At 40.8% G+C, this 18,066-nt stretch overlaps 2 non-coding genes across 2 annotated transcripts; both read left to right on the top strand.

Moving 5' to 3' along the window:
- The first annotated feature begins 537 nt into the window (after window positions 1-537).
- Window positions 538-728, top strand: LOC111948539. The gene has a single exon (XR_002874552.1). It is a non-coding gene; the product is annotated as a U2 spliceosomal RNA (small nuclear RNA).
- Window positions 729-5,936: 5,208 nt separating this feature from the next.
- On the top strand, window positions 5,937-6,100 carry LOC111948522. The gene has a single exon (XR_002874536.1). It is a non-coding gene; the product is annotated as a U1 spliceosomal RNA (small nuclear RNA).
- The last annotated feature ends 11,966 nt before the right edge of the window (window positions 6,101-18,066 follow it).

Below are 18,066 nucleotides of genomic sequence, written 5' to 3'. Positions count from 1 at the left end.
AAATTTAAAATTGTAGGTTTTTGTCTTTAAAACAACCCACTTAAATTGGTCTTTTGCGGGTGGATTTCAGACTGACCAGAAAAGAGGCTGTATTTCCACTTGTTTTCGATAGAGGGCGCTGTGGGCTTTACATTTGTTAGGTGTCAGGTCACATCAAAATGACATTATTTTAGTAGCAAGCATCGATTTAATGTTGTTAATTACACAGAAGAGATTCTGTTGATGTGGGAGTCAAATACATGATATGAATATTTATAAAGACGTTCTTAAAATGGTTGTTTTATGTTGATGTTGCTGCTCGTCTTCCAATAGGACTAGATCATACCACGTGTCCCGAAAGTAACACGGAGGCTTCTTTATCGTCTTTAGTTTTTCCAAATTTTCATGATTTTCATCGATCTATTCCTGTTATACGATTGATGTTATTCATTGCCATGAGTTATAGAAAGATGGAGTGTTTTTATTTAGTCACTTTAGAACCTTGAGGTAGATTTGTAGAAAGCAGAATCAGGTTCTTTCCTTTGAGTTGTGGTTGGTATCGCTTCTCGGCCTTTTGGCTAAGATCAAGTGTAGTATCTGTTCTTATCAGTTTAATATCTGATACGTCCCCTACCCGGGGACCATATATTAAATTGATTTTTGGAACAGGGAGATGGAATAGGGGCTTGCTCCGTCCACTCCACGCATCGACCTGGTATTGCAGTATCTCTAGGAACGGTGCACCCCCCTTCTCTCTGTGAATGATAAATTCTTAAATTTGAAGTATCAATGTCTAAGAAGATTCTCTGGTTAAGAGTTTTCATTATGATATACTGGAATCAATATATTAGGTTTCACACAGAAAACATAATTATCTATGTGTGTCAGCGTCTTGAGCACCAGTGTTATTGTATGTTTGCTAGATTTAAATGAACACATCCCAGGTGTTCTTCCCATCTTCCCAATAATATCCTGATGTGTTCTTATAGAATGCTTGAGATTGTGTTCTTTGATGATTTAAAAGTTATAAATTCAGTTCGGTTGCATTATTGGACAATTCAATAGGAAAAGAACTTTCCTATTACATTACAGTGTGTGTGTGGCAGACTTTGATGACATGTTTGAAGATTGCTGACCAAATGGAGAATGCACTCCCTTGTGATTTTCCTATTTCTTCGTCTTTTTTAGGGCACTCGAGCATTGGTGGTTCAGGGGGACAATTCTGGCCTGCCACGCAGGTTCGATTCCCAGCCTTTGCAATGAAGCCTTTTTCTCTTTTCCTCTCAACCCTAAAACGCTCTCAAAAAGTCAAATTTCCATTTTACAAGATGATCAGATAAATTGTCATGCAATTATTACAGAATGACAGAATTCTAATAGAAATCTCAGCATGAAGCCGAGTTGTCTCTGGTGTGATTGGTTCGTGTGTCCAGCTGCTAACAGAAAGATAGGAGCTCAACCAGAGAAGATCTGTTCTAAAATCCTCTCTTCCTTGGATCTGCATTACTTTCTTTTATTCACAGGATTCTTTCAAGCCAATAATTGTATGTTTTTAAGATTTAAGAAGTTCCTAATTATTGTATGAAAAATAAATGCCTCAAAAATATTTATGGGGACCATTATGTTAATAAAGAGCAATTAAATCTAATGAAGTAGCAACTATTACAATTTAACAAAATGGTGAGGAATAGTAAGGAATTTCAGAACTGCAGTAATTTACACACATCAGAAAAAGTAAGATGCAATCTTTTGAAAACATCTTGCATTTAAAAATGATCAAACTGAATTTGTAATTTAATCTTGTTTGTTTTTCTTCCTCAGATGTTTTAAAAACCCAAGCTTGAGAGTGAAACATCTGATCACTGTCCAGAGGAATCAACGGCCATCCTGATGATGCTGCGCGATGTGAGTCTGCTGCCATCCATCTAAATTCATCTTTACCTGGTGAGCAGTAGCGGTTCTAGGCACGGGCCGTCCGGGCGGTGGCCTGGGGCGGAAAACTGAAGGGGGGCGGCACCGAGGACAGATCCTCATGGGAGGACAAACCCCTGCATGGGATGTACCACCGGACCATAACTGAAGTGGCTGATATCAAGAAGTCCTACCAATGGCTAGAAAGGGCTGGCCTACAGGACAGCACCGAAGCACTCATCCTGGCAGCTCAGGAACAAGCCCTGAGCACCAGAGCGATAGAGGCTCAGATCTACCACACCAGACAAGACCCAAGGTGTAGGCTGTGCAAAGAGGCCCCTGAAACAATCCAGCACATAACTGCAGGATGTAAGATGCTGGCAGGTAAAGCATACATGGAGCGCCACAATCAAGTGGCTGGAATAATATACAGGAACATGTGTGCAGAATATGAACTGGAAACCCCAAGGTCAAAATGGGAAACACCTCCGAAGGTGGTAGAGAATGAGAGGGCAAAGATCCTGTGGGACTTCCAGATCCAGACTGATAGGATGGTAATGGCAAACCAACCAGACATTGTAGTGGTGGATAAAGAACAGAGGAAAGCCGTTGTGGTGGATGTGGCAGTGCCAAGCGATGGGAACATCAGGAAGAAGGAACATGAGAAACTGGAGAAATACCAGGGACTCTGAAAAGAACTGGAGAAAGCCTGGAAAGTGAAGGTGACAGTGGTGCCTGTGGTAATTGGAGCACTCGGGGCAGTAACCCCCAAGCTGGAGGAGTGGCTACAACAGATACCTGGAAAGACCTCAGACCTCTCAGTCCAGAAAAGCGCAGTGCTAGGAACAGCTAAGATACTGCGCAGGACCCTCAAGCTCCCAGGCCTCTGGTAGAGGACCTGAGCTTGGAGGAGAAACCACCCGCGGAGGGTGAGAGGGGCGTTTTTTTTTTTTATATATATATATGCGTCACAAGGAAAATAGAAATAAGATCAGAAACTCGTGTGTTTACTTTGTTCTTTTTTCCAAGCAGAAACTCTTTCTTTTGCTGATGATGCAGCCGTGTTACTGTTTTGATGGACGTATAATCTTCATACGCCGTCATTTAAATCTCAGACTCCGTCTCACTGAAGTATAGTATGAGGTTCCATTTGTGCCAAAAATATCAAAATGTGTTTTTGCGTCCACTTTTATGTCTTTGGTCCATTGTCTTTGTCTATTGATCGTGTTTTTGCGTCCACTGTCTATGCTTTGGGCTCATTGTCTATGTCTATTGAACAAGTTCATTTTACATTGGTTCATGTCTATGTTCTACTAAGCAATATCTTCTGCATGCCCATGATTCTTTGATTATTACTTTGAATTTACTTTGTGATGTATATGCTTGCTCCATGCTTAAACTTTGCATTTGTCTTTGTCATTGTCATTGTCCTTATCCCATGTCGTCTAACTACGGCGTCAGGAAAGTCCTTAGCAACAGTTGCTAGTGTCGTTTGCTACGTCGTTTCACGTGTCGTCAGGAAAATCCTTAGCAACCGTTGCTAGTGTCGTTTGCTACGTCGTTTCACGTGTCGTCAGGAAAATCCTTAGCAACCGTTGCTAGTGTCGTTTGCTACGTCGTCTCACCATGTCGTGTCCTTAGATCTTGTTGTATTTCAAATTTTGCAAAAGTTGTCAGAGAAGTCCTTTGTACGGTTGGTAAATTGTTTCCTGTATTATCACAGAACGAAACATGTTTAAAACATGTTAAAAAAACTTTATTGATAATCCTGCAAACGCGCATTGCCAGAAAGGGGGGGGTGCATGCGTACAACGGTTTCGCGTTCCCGTTTAAAGTTATTTAGTTTTAAGTTATTTAGAATATGGCTTCAATTCAATCTTGTAATGAAACTATTATTTAAAAGTCTTTTGAAAAGTAACTGATCTTTATTCAACATGTTGTTACAAATCTGATGGATAAACGAGGAGCATAGGCGCCCAAAAGAGCCTTATAGTGGTCCAGAGAGCGCCACCTCATGCTCAAATAAATACATAACAGATTGAAAAGAAAAGATCAAAATCCATTCAAAGATTTTGGGCCGTCTGCTCCTCGTTTATCCACCCGATTTGTGACAGCATGTTTGATAAAGATCAGCTGTTTTTTAAAAGACTTAAATAGTAGTTTCATCTCCAGATTTAATTGAAGATAGACTCTAAATAACTTTAAAAAATTGGCAAGAGAGTCGCTTCGGGAACGAGAAAGCGTTGTATGCATGCGCCACCCCCCCCTTTCTGGCATTGCGCGTTTGAGGGAATATCAATAAAGTTCATCTTAAAAAAGTGTTTGTCATGGTTAACCCTAGCGCCGGCTTAAATAAACATTTCTTTTTTTCATTCCGCGGTAGTACAGGAAACAATTTACCGGCCGTACAAAGGATTTTTTCTGACGACTTTGGCAAAATTTGAAAAACGACAAGATCTATGATCTAACGACAAGACACGGGGAAACGTTGTAGCTAACGACAGTAGCAAACGTCGTAGCTAACGACAGTAGCAACGGTTGCTAAGGAGACGACAGGGTGTATAACAAAGACAAATGCAAAGTTTTACACATAACGCATGAACCAATGTTCAATGAACTCGGTCAGTAGACATAGACAATGGACCAAAGACATAGACAGTGGACACAAAAACAGATTTTTGGCACAAACGGAACCTCATAGTATAGCTCTCTCTTTTTTCTCCACACGTTTCCATGGTGACTCTTGAAATCGGTGATCCATTGAGAATGTCTTTATGTACCTGCTGTGCACGAGCATTAACCCAGGGTTACCAAGTGGAGCGTAATTACGCTAACTCATATCCGGTCTTTGGGAACCGACATACCCAGAGTAAGCAAGTTCAGGCGGATTTCAGCCAGAGTTCAGGCTTAAAGTCAGGTTAGTTTAAACACGCTTCCTGGAATACCCCCCTGAACAGCAGTGAAGTGATTATGAGCGGATTCTGCAGCGGAGGAAAATAATTCTGATACCTGCTTTGCAACGATGTCCAGTGCTTTACAAGTGCTGCATATCGGTACAAGGTGGATAATTACTAACCTACTTTTTAAGCTACTTTTTCTTTAACAGAAAAATATTTTTCAGCTTTGTTTGACTTTGCTTCAGACACTGCAGGCGTTTGTAGATCTAACTAATGATTATACATCCAAAGTAATGATATATTAGAATAGTGAACATGCTAAAAAAGTCAGTCTGAAACTGATCCAGTATTTGCACAGGAACACTACATTTTCATGGTGTTATTGTTTTGTCAAATTTTACTAAAAATTAGTTTGATGACCAGTTTTTACTTCACTGTATAAATTGTAGTTTTTGTTGTCCACTAGAGGGCGCCAAGGTGACTGTTTTTTTTTATTCACAGATCTGCCAAACCAAATGTGCAGATCTGTGAAAGTTCATACATGGTGATGATCCCTGAGGGGATATGGCGAAAGGATAAATATTTAGGCAACTCACCAGACTCAAGATGTTGGAAAAACTTGGTTTTGTTTTGAGCTTTGATGATAAAACTGTTTACATTTGTAGTTCACATTCCAGACCAGTAGGGGGCAGCAGCAGAGCTCTGATGTTCCAGTCAGCAGGACACAAAAGAAGAGGAAGTTGTTTAGCGTTAGCAGGGAAAAACGTCTGTTTTGTATGTTTTCATTGATTTTAGTAGCATTTTTGTTGTTCATATGATTCAAACAGTCTGGGGTTTTTTCAATCACCCCATTTTCTGTTTTTTTAACTCTCTGAAAATCGCCTAAATGAGAATAAATGAATGGAACTTTGTGGTCATCAGTTAGCTTGCATGGTTCAGACACAGCAGTGCATCATGGGAATCGTTATTCCAAGGCTCAATCAGTGTTAAATACGTTAGTGTTTGTGTACAGATGTGTTTGTGTAGCACAGTGTTGAATGTGAGTCATGCAGTGTGTGGTTGTTTGTGTGTGTGTGTGAAGTTTGTAATGACCTTAAAGCTGCACAGTGTGTGTGTGAAAGTGGTGTGTGAGTGTGACATGAACAACTCATACTTACCTGGCAGGGGAGATACCATGATCATGAAGGTGGTTCACCCAAGGTGAGGCTCAGCCATTGCACTGAGGCTGTGCTGACCTTTGCGAATTCCCCAAATGTGGGAATCTCAACTGCATAATTTCTGGTAGTGGGGGACTGCGTCTGCGCTCTCCCCTGATTATGTGTTCAAAGAAAAACTATACAGTAAAGTGTTGCTGAAACTGCATGAATGACCAGGATGACCTCTTATCTTTGGGTCCTGATGAGAAAAGTCAATGAGTTAGATTCATGCAATTATTCAGTCCTATTAAGAATCTGACCTTGAATTAGTACTGAGTGACAGATTGATGTCATTGCAATGTATTTTCCTGGTTTAGTATCAGCTGATAACTATGGTATATCAAGGTATAATTCAATTAACTGCATTTATCAAACCTGAAATCTCTGTGGCTCCTAAGAGAAATGTGTAATCATCAGCAGGTTGTTTTAGTTTGGAAGAATTTCTCTAGCATAATTAGAAATAAGTCAATACCAGGAATGCTTTTGCATTTTCAAAATGAACCTGTATTTCTTGACTCAAAATGAAACTAAATAATCAGTCAAACCGCTTTTCTTCAACACGGCTCATCCTGCCACTTAACCAAAATGATAAAGAAGATATTTGGCATAGGGTTGGGCGATGTCCCTTAAATTGGCCGTTGACGATGTTTGCTGTCAACCATCGGGATGGACGATGACATCGTTGGGGGGGGGATTTTTACATTTTTCGTTCTTATATAACTGCTATTCGTTTTTTTGCTTTTTTTATTTTATTTTCCAACTAATGACTAATCCGCGATGATCCAGTATAAACTGAGGGAAGTGACTTTAACAAAAAAAGTAACAAACAAAATAGAAAAGAAGTAGTCCGCTCCCGTGGACCGGCGGAGCGTGGACTTACAGCTTTGTGTTTGAGGGGAAGGGGGGGGGTGCTTTGTTACATGAGCGCTATGTGTGGGAGATTTAAGACTGCGATTCGTCCCGCAGCTCTAGGGGTACAAGCAACCGAACTCAGAACCGGGTCTAAAAGTGTGTGTCTGAGCACAGCTCGGATCGTCAGCACACACAGCGGTTTGAGCTTCAAAGCAGAAATGTCGCTCAGTCCTTAGAAAACATTCAAACAATCACGCGGATTTGTGTTTCCAGTCGTGTCCCGACTAAATAAAGGCTGATGTTATTCTTACATGTTTACGTGCAGCCAGCAAGCAGCACCACCCAAAGCTAATGTTGTTAGCCCGTGTTAGCATACTGCTAATCATGGCTTCGTTCAGAAAAAGCACTGACCACACGGATTAAAATTCAAATGATGAGCGAACAGGTGTTTCATAATAACCGTAACATTATTAAAAGCACGTTTAGAAGATCATCTCGTATTTTACCGAGCTGACATGTCAATGTATATAGCCGCTCGGCGCTGTTTAACATTGTTTTGTATTGAATTGTTACATTCAATAAAGTTTGAAAAAAAAAAAGCCGCTCTGCGGAATTTATATCCTTCCGTTTTCAAACCCTACTGCGCATGTGCGAATGATTTATTCCGAAGTGTGACCTTAGTGAACGTTTTTATATTCTGAAAACATTTTTCTGGGCCCATGTACACGGTTGGATTCTAATCCGACCATTGATCCCATCAAGATATTTTGTACATGTAACCGCGGCTTATGGTGTCGACGCGCAACGTGGCGGGGGCGTGGCATCACGATTGTGGTCTCTCCATCGGGATGTCAGTCACCCATCACGATGGACGATGATATCGTCCATCGGCACAACCCTAATTTGGCATTTCATTTTCAAAAAGTTCTATAGACAATGTGTAGCAAAATTCAATTTGGAATGTCTAATTTAACAATTAAAATTGATTAACAGAAATGCTATTTCATTTTCACAATGTAACTGCATCAAATGACTCAAAAACAAAATAAAATGTAATCCACCAAAATGCTTTTTCATTTTCTACTTAAAAACACTTATTCTGTGACATAATTACAGCGACAATGCTAAGAGGGGATCGCATTTTCACCTTTTTTGTGCAAAGAAATGATTTCCTTTCTCAGATTTTGTGACATTTCTTTCCCATGAGGAGCCATTGCTGACAGCAGGAAATGGGAGGATCTTTTCGTTGTTATGAAATGCCCTTTTATGGTCACCTGTGTGCTGGACACCTCTCAAATGATTCATTAGACCAGTGTTTTTCAACCAGTGTGCCGCGGCACACTAGTGTGCCGTGGGAGATGGTCAAGTGTGCCGTGAGAAATTGCCCTCATTAACTGATCTAAAAGCAATTACCATCTCCAGGAAATCAGCTCTTTGTTCATCCAAACAGGCCCTGATAAAACACTGAGAAGTTAAGAATATGAAATGTCATAAAATTATTTTTTCTTTGTGTTTATATGATTCTATTAAAGACATTTTGATAAGAATAACGGGATACCGCGATTTAGCTGCAGCTATAACTGTGTAAGGAAAAGTCCCGCCCCTTTAACTGTCTCCACCAATCATTCTTGAAGGCTTAATCACATGTCATCAGTCTGACCAATCAGTAGTGGATAAAGTATTCACTTCCTTGTTTCGATTTAGCGCAAAAAAGTCTCTCTGTTCTAACAAAAATACCAGCTAAAGCTCGTCTTTAGCGGTGTAGCTTTCCACAGAATCTGGTATCAGACTGTGGAACAAGTGAACAAAACCATGAAGCTCAAAGACGCTGGTCTTTCTGCTGTCGGCGGATTACGGGCACTACATCTCCCATGATGCAGTAAAGTCACTGTCTTAGCGCACAATGAGTCTCTCCTCTTAACGTCTTAAAACAACGAACACACATCAAACAGTTTTTGAATCTTTTGACTTAATTTTTAATACATCTTTTAGAAAAAACAGCTTCAGCTTCCAGCGTTTTCTGCAACAATCATCACAAAAATGCATGTGAGAGCGGCTGTAGATCAACACAGACTGAGCTTTTTCTTTTTTTTTTTAATTTATCTATTTTTTTGGATGTTGGTGTGCCGCGGGATTTTTGTCAAGGTTAAAGTGTGCCGTGGCTCAAAAAAGGTGTAAAACCACTGCATTAGACTCACCTGTGGTTGAATGCCTGTTGAGTAGAATTTGTAGTCTTAAGTTTGGCTTTTCTCCTGTGTCACTATGACTGGGGTGAACTCAGTTTTTGTAACATGGGCTTGAATTTGTTAGGAAAATATCTTTTTTTGTGTGCAAATTATCATATCTTGTTTGCAATCAGTGACAGACCCTTACAGGTGTATTTTGTAGTCTAGTATTTCACAGAAAATGATGATTCTGAAAGGACACTAAAGGTTTTCTGACAAATGTAGTGGGGTGTACTCATTTATGCTGAGCACTGTATATAGTTTGGAAGATGATCTTCACCAATTTGCCAAAATAATGCTGATGGCGTGTGCTGGTTTTTGATGACCGAACAACCGTATTCGTGCTTCAACTGCTAACCGCCAGAAGGTTGTAAAACTTTATGGAAAGTACCTTTTGAAGTTTACCTTTCACATCCCAGTCATCCACTTCCTCCAAGGTGACATCAGATGTTTCTTGACATGATATTTCTGAATATAACCTTTCTGAGAAAATTGATGGCTTGATGCCTCCATGAGTGAGGGCAAGAGCGATCATTTGCCCCAGAAGCCAGAGCTGAAAGACAAATGTGTGAAGAAAAAAGTATGAATTGAAATGTTCCAAAGGTCATGGTAGTGAGCTTTTACTGGTTCAAACCACAGAAATGACTTCATCCAGCTGCATTCTTTTGTTAGTAAATAAATGGATTATTATAGTGATTGAAATGTTAATTTTCCAGCAAAGGACTTAACCAGCCAACCAGCATTGACATTTTCGCTGCCACTGAAAAACATACTGTCTTTTGAAAAATTCCCTGGTTGGCCCTCCATCATCAACAGCAGCCTCTGATGGTCCAACGCCGTCAATGAAAACAATGTTAATCCCATGGCGAGGATTAAAGCGCTGTCTCCGGAAAAAACGAATCGGTTGTCATATTTATGCAGTTCTGAGGGTGTTTGAATCTGCTAGGGCAAATCACAAACTGCGCTCTGAATTCTGACACATTCCTTGCGAGAAACTTGTGTCAAAACTGATTTGTGTCCGATAAATGAAGTAGGGGGGAGGTAGGGTTAGAGGAGGTGGAGTCAACCAATCAGAGTGCAGGACTCTGAGTACTTGGTAAAGTCACAAAGGTCTTCACAGATTTGGACTTCCTGCTTCAATAACTTCTGATAAACGTTCAAATGTGACAGAGTATCTCAATCATTTCTCATCATTTCCTGTGGTCCTAAAGTTCCCCTCAAGCACCACGTCCGCGTCTGACAAGGACCTCAAGTAGGAAAGTAAATGTTTTATTACGTCAAATTTGGTAGAAAAGTTCAATTGTGAAACATTACCAATGTGCAAATCAAACACACTCTTAGCTTTTGGGTCGTTTATGGCCACAACACTTACTTGTTCCTTTTCTGAGATGTATTTTCAGAACCTCTTCATCTGCATGCTGGTGATGTGGGTCAGCGGTGTGTTCAACCATCTCCTCACAGAGCTGTTTGCTTTCTGTGTATCTCCCTCTCCTTCATGCTAAATGTCTCTGGCCTGTCCTTTTGTGCTGCATACTGCCAGTAGAGTTCCCTCATCTCCTGGAAGGTGTGGTCTTCCAATCCTTTCTGGCCATGGATGCTCCTGTCAATGTTGGCCTCAAGGAGAATGGAGACTTGATTTTTGGGTAAAATAGAGCTAAAGGGCTGGACAAATAAAGTAAGAAATTGCTCTACATTCTACTGGCAGCTATTAAGAAAACAATAATCAGAAAATGGCTTAAACCTGAACAACCAACGACTGGCTTGACGGTATACAAAGAATAAATACAAATTTAACTGATGTTTTTTACACTACTTGGTCTAAATGGACAGAATAAGTAAAGCCTATAAGATGAGACTTTATGTAAAGTGTCACTGAAATGGTCATATATGTTTTGAACAATTCCTGCTCTTTCACATGTTTGTTCTATTTTCCTTAAAGACTGAGAAAGCAAGATCATTGCAGTCTATCAATGTACAATTTTTCATGTGCTTTTTCAATAAAAAAAAGGATTAAAAGCAGATTTTTAAAAAGAGCAACAATCAGACAAATGTGCACGGATCAAAGGAAAGATGTGAAGGAATCCAGAGGCTTGTGGTGTAAAGTTGGCGTTCAGTACAGTGACAGCTTTTGGGAAGAAACTGTCTCTAGGTCCCAAAACATCACAGCTCTGGAGAGGATCTGCATGGATGAATGGACCAAACCTGTTGAAGAACTTCAGGAGACCTTTGACCTTTGTCATGGAAACATTACAAAGTATTGAGTTGAACTTTAGTGCCCAGTTTTAAAAATAAAGAATTTCAAAAAGGGATTTTCTGGATTCTGTCTTTACATTCCGTCTCTCAGTTGAAGTGTTTTTGTGGTAAACATTACAGACGAGAAGAACTAATAGCAGGACACCCCCCAAACAGATCAAGAGGAAGATCCACGAGTACAAACGCTGTCGCCTGCAGCTCTGAAGATTGTTTTTCTGTCTGCTGCTTGTTACCAAGTGACACGTGGACCGGTAATGGACCGCGGCACTGGACTTTGGTCAGGTCGCTCCACCACCTCAGCCTGTCTGTATTGGAGTGTAGGATGAGGTAGTCTCCACCTACAAATACCTGGATCTGCAGCTGGACAACAAGTTGGACAGGTGTATAAGCAGACTCTATTGTTGGTGCGAGTCTGGACTCTGGAGACAATGGTGGAGGCAAGACCTAAGTCCAGCCTCAGAGCAGTGATGAGGAGCATGAACCACCCTCTGTCCGTACTCCATGGATGAGGTGTGGAGAAGCAGCAAAAGATGTGGGTCAAACGCTGATTCAGCAAAAGCTGTAGGTCAAATGCTGAGTCAGCAAAATCTCTGGGCTTGTTCAGCTGCTGCAGGTTTTCCTTCTGGGACCAAACCTCAGTGTTTCATCCTCCCAGTAATGACTAAAGCAGAAGGAAAACGTTTTCTAGAAGCCTCCAAACGTTTTATGAGCTTCTCAAAGGACTGATGGGAGGTTTCAGGTCTTCCTCCCCCCAAACCAACCCAGAAACGGCCCGTATTGAAAACAATCAATCTTCTGGACGAATTTGAGATGAAATGAGGAGGAACTCCTTGAACCCCCCCCACACAGCAGCGGGAGGCCCTTTGCCGAGTCCGCGCTTCCCTCTTCGGCTAAATTCGGGTTCCCTCGTTCGTGTCTGTCGCTGTTCGTGCGCCTCGTGAATGTGTGACGTTTCACCTGCGTTGCTTTGATGGGGCTGACCCCGCCCACAATAAGAGCAGTAACCATAGCAACAGAAGAACCGATAGATCACGCAAAAACTTCAGCTTCAGTTCCCCCCACCTGATCCAAAACTCAAGTTAGATTTTTCTTTAGGATTTTTAACTGAAACTGCAAAAGCAATGACCGGACTGTAGTCTCTAAAAGCTTTTCCGTCGTTGGTTATTAGATGAACGGCTGTGTTTGGTAGTTTGTGGTCGTCTTCAGATTTGGGGACATTTGGGTTTAAAATAACTTCAGAAGTACCAGTAACATTGTTTTTCAAACCACACATTGATCACAGCCCACTTTCTTTTAGAGCCCTATACCAATTCTGGTCATGTCAGAGTTTGTCACAAATTAAAATCTAAGAAGACCAATAACTCAATCCAAAATGTAATGTAAAGTAATCCAAAAGTAAATGTAAAGTACTTCCAATCGTTATAGTTCTGTTCATTTTAAACACCTGACTTAACAAATCATCTCAACTGTTCTTAAAAACGGCTAATGAAAGTGACCAACAGACAGTCGGGTTGGAACAGAAAACAATTACCAGTAGAATATATTTCAATTCCAGTCATGAGTCGATGCATCAGTTACAGCTACCAACCAAAGTACAGAGAGAAAAATGTTTGGTAGTGCTGAGCCAAAGTTTCTGCAGCTCAGAAATAAACGGAGACTCAGTTCCAATAGATCAGAGTGACTGGTTCAAATCTAAGTCAAACATTGGTCATTCATAGCCGTTCATAGTAATGCAACCACAGGGGGGCAAAAATCAATGCTTTCATGCGCCGGTCCCAAGTCCGGATAAATGCAGAGGGTTTTTTCTGACATCAAAGCAACGCCAAATCCAATCTGTCAACCGCCAACAGAACTTTCCCATCGAATCACATGACTCAGATTCACCTTTTAAAAGCAGAGCTTTGGCTCCAGTGTTGACGTTCTTTGAATTCACTTGAGTCAGCTAATCAGCAACAGCAGCTGGTAAACAGGCGGGATTGTGGCTCTGGAGGACCAGGGGTGGCCAGCCCTGGTTGAGGCAACTAACACAGTTCTGAAGCAGAGAACAGCAGCTTTCTGTTGATATGGAACACTTTACAGTAGTAAAAACACCAAAACCAGCTGCCTTCAACCAAGAAAAGCAGCTTTGCTGTTCTACTAACGTTAGGCGTTGCATTTTCTAAAGTAACGTGTTGCACTTACTAACTGTATCAGGAGGAATGTCACTTTGTAAATTGATTCCACTTGTGTGCACCAGCTGCTCGCCTGCAGTGGGCTTATAAAGCTCCTCTGCAGGACTCAGTGCACGGCCAGAGAGCACTGAACCTACCCGGCTCCCGTTAGCCGGGTAGGTTCAGTGCTCTCCCTCAAGTTTTGCTGCTTTTTGGCCATCCCTAACCTGAGAACGTGTTGATTATATCACAGTTTTTTTTTGTGTATCGTCAGATCGGATTGTTATCAAATTTGGCCAAAGTCGTCAGAAAAGTCCTTTGTATGGCAGGTAAATTGTTTCCTGTTCAACCACAGAACGAAAAAATATGTTTGTTAAACATAGTTGAAAAGAAACACAAACAGCTAATGACAAAGTACAGGAAACAATTTATCGGCCGTACAAAGGACTTTTCTGAAGACTTTAGCCAAATTTGACAAACGACAAGATGTGAAAACACGACGTACCTAACGACACTAGCAACGGTATCTAAGGATTTTCCTGATGATGTAGAAAGACGACATGGAGAAACAATAATAACAAATATAAATGCAAAGTTTTTATCACAAAACAAACACAAAGTAATAATCAAAGAAGCATGGGCACGCAGAAGATATTGCTTAGTAGTATATAGAAATGAACCAATGTTCAATAAACCCGTTCAGCATACATAGATGGTGGACGCAAAAACACATTTACATAGTTTTGGCACAAACGGAACCTCATAGGAGAAGACTGGGTTGTTGAAAATGAAAAAGCATTTTGGCTGATTGATTTTTATTTATGATCCAATTGATGCAGTTACATTGTGAAAAGGAAAAAGCCTTTCCATTGTAGACTTTTATTTTGAAATATGAGACACAAATCCTTCCATAGGACTTTGTGTAAAATAGATGATGTATTTCTAGCAGGTGGAGTTACATCTGTAATCACTGCAGTACTCTTTTTAGATCAGAAAAAGCCCGCCCTCTGCCTCCACACTGCACTCCTGCCAGAGTTCCACCGAGCAATGCTGCTCCTCAGGTACACCTGATGACGGACATGTGGCCCTGTGTGGTGATGGGTTTTTCTGAAATGTCATTTTTAAATATTTCATGTGGTGCTTCTGTGCATGACAGAGTGTTCGAGCTGGAATCATGTGTGGCAGCACTTTGTGGAAACCCTCCAGGCTGTTGCTTCCTCTGAGACCTTCCTAGTAAGCCACAGCCACACCGTTGACCATCAATTCTTGACAAACAGGAGGACTTATGTGTTTGGAATTAGTGTGCGTCTTTCTCTTCATTGGTACCAAATGTTAAACTTGATCAATGTCCTAATTGATTGTTTACTGAGAGGTTTTTATTTAGTCCAGCTGGATCTTTTACCTCCTCTATTGCCACCTGGAGGAGCTGGAAGGTTTCCTGCAGCCCGAGTGTTGACCTCTGCACGATGCTTCAGCTGCTCCCCTTGACGAGCAGATCCAGGTCACGAGAAGATCCTCTGCTAGATCCTTTAGATCCTCTTCAGTGTGACACTCGTGGACCTGTCACTAAACCTTCACCATGGTGTTCCCATCTGTTCTGTCCTGCAGAAGTCTTAACAGTGAGTCATCAAAGGATTCTTTTCAAAACCATTCAGATACTGTTTAGCCCCCTCACTCACAGGTAAGAACACCTGGAAACATGGCTTAAAGGGCCTCGCTGAGCTGGGACAGAACTGCACAATCCCATGCAGGCCAGCGGGCCATTGTGCTGCCCTCTTTGTTTCTGGCTGCCTTTGGATCATGGTGCAAAACACAGAACCTGCAAACCAAATAACTAAAAACTAAATTTAAAAATGAAATGATTTTAGGATGCAGCTGTTTTCAACTGCATTTTTGCACAATTAAAAATGGTTAAAAGCAAAGTAATAAACATTTTTCCAACAAATAAAAATTGAAATGTTTTTGAAGATGTTTGAACTGGATGTTTTCAAAGAGGTTGAACTTCTGGGAAAAAAGCTGCTGTTTGTTGGACAGAATAACAAATGTTTGAACTTTTGACAAATACAAACACTAAAAAACGGCGTCAGGTAAAACAACCAAACTTCATAGAGCAGAAAAGTAGATCCTCATCCATTTCTGCATAAATATCAACAGAAAACACCATAAACTGATGGAACAAACGTGAAGAACAACTATGGAATAGCCTCCTGAGAACCGAGGAAAAAGTGTCTTACAATTTCTGTTTTGTGTGATTTCCCATTTGGGCCTAAAAAAAACAAACCTTACAATTTTAATGAAAAAAAACATTTTAATTTCCCAAAATGTCAAATGTTGAGGACAACAGGACGATATTTCTGTGAAAAGAAATTTGCAAAATCAAAAAAAAGAAGCAGATTAAATCTTTAGAGTAATGTTCACCCAAAAAACATTAAATTTTGTTCTAAAACAATAAAATTCTATATCATTCTTTTGTTACTTTTGGACCATCTGCTACAGAGGAAGATCGACTGGTAAAATAAGAGCTTTGCTTATTGGCTCAGCTCTCTCCTCACCACAACAGAACGGTACATCAACCACATAACTACGGACGCTGCTCCACCTGTCAATCTCACGCTCCTGTCTTCCCCTACTCATGGACAAGACTCCAAGATATTTAAACTTCTCCACCTGGGGCAGGGACACTCCACCCACCAAGAGAGGGCAAACTACCTTTTCTTCGGTGGAGAACCATGGCCTCAGATTTAGCGGTGCTGACCCTCATCCCAGCCGCTTCACACTCGGCTGCAAACCGCCCTAACGCACGCTGGAGGTCCCAGCTTGATTTAAGCCAACAGGACAAAGTCATCTGCAAAGAGCAGAGATGAAATCCTGTGGTCCCCAAACCAGACCCCCCTCCGGCCCCTGCCTGTCCCCTAAAAATTCTGTCCATGAAAATATGAACAGAACCGGTGATAAAGAGCATCCCTGCTGGAGTCCAACATGCACCGGGAACAGACTGACTTTGACTTACTGCCAGCTACATAAACCAAGCTCTAGCTCCGGTCATTCAGAGACCGGAAAGCCCTCAGTAAGGCTCCCCGGACCCCATACTCCCATAGCACCCTCCACAGGACACGACCGCCTTCTCCAAATCCACAAAACACATCTGGACTGAATGAGCGAACTCCCTCATTCCCTCCAGCACCCTAGAGAGGGTGTAGAGCTGGTCCACTGTTCCACGACCAGGACGGAAACCGAACTGTTGCTCCTAGATCTGAGGTTCGACTATCCGATGGACTCTCTTCTCCAGTACTGTGGCATAGACTTTCACAGGGAGGCTGAGGAGTGCGATTCCCTGCTAGTTGGAACACAACTAGATCAAACACAGATCTTTGAAAATGTTATCAATGTACTGTAAAAAGTACGGGATTGGACTCCGGTATTCACAAACTTTGGGGTCATCTTGATAGGCAGGGCGCCCTGCTAGCACAGGTGTAAACCTGTTATAATGGACGTTTAGAAAACCCCATAAAATCAAGTTAATAAAAAAAAAACAAGTTCTTTTTTTTCCATTTAAACATAGTACAAACACTACAATGTTCCAGGTCATAAAATGTAAGACGATAGCCTGAAACTAAACAAAACGTACAAGTTAGTCCTGGTCCACAGAGCACAATGACTTTGCTGCTCCTTCTCTGACTCATCAGATTCTCCTGAACCTCATCCTCCTCATCCTTTTCATCCTTCGAAAGCTCCAAATCTGAATCGCCCTCAACTGTCTGTTTTAGAATCATCCCTGCTTCACTTTTTTCTCCTAAAATAATGTGCAGCCATTAAATGCATTAAAATGATCCTGGTGTCCACTACACTTCACATTTATTAAATACCTGCTGTTTTAATACAGAAAACATGAAACTGTTTTCAGATCTAAAAATATTGTTTCTAACATGTTTATGACCAAGAATATATATAATTATCATGGTAAAAAAAAGGGATAGATACAGAAAATTTGACTTGCATTTCACCTTTCCATAACTAAACTTAAAGTTCCCAGCATGCAACCTCATCACATGACACATCACTAGAAAGCCCAGGATGTCCTCTACAGAGTAGATTGGGATTTGGAAAGGTATCTCCTAATTCCTTAGAAATATACAGGTAAACTAAATGTCCATTATAATGGACGTAATGAATGGGCCGGATCTCAGGAGGATAGAGAACAGATTTAAACATAAAAAGGTTTAAATGGGGGTGAAATTACTTATTCAGAGGCGAACATTTTCTCTTGTTTCAAAAAAAAGTTCAGCTACGTGTTTCTAAAATGATAAAGTCAAAAAGAAATCATAAAATAATAATTAAACATTCAATTCGCCTGCATGTATTTCCACGTGTTTCTTCAAGCAGCTTCTTATAAAGTCATTTCTGGAAATAGTTTCATCTAAGTTTAGTTTTAGTAATTATAGTTGATACTTTAGACGTGTCTTTGCAAAGCTAAACAAAGTGACGCAGATATTTTATGTTTGTGTTTTTATATTTTTTCAGGTTGATAAAAATCAAGTTTTTTTTTTATGAAAATGCTTTAGCGAAAATCAAGTTTTCGAGACAAAAATACCTACAGGACATA

The sequence above is a fragment of the Oryzias latipes genome, chromosome 13, assembly GCF_002234675.1.
Source record: "Oryzias latipes chromosome 13, ASM223467v1".
Lineage (NCBI taxonomy): Eukaryota > Metazoa > Chordata > Actinopteri > Beloniformes > Adrianichthyidae > Oryzias > Oryzias latipes.
This window is presented reverse-complemented; position numbering and strand designations above follow the sequence as displayed.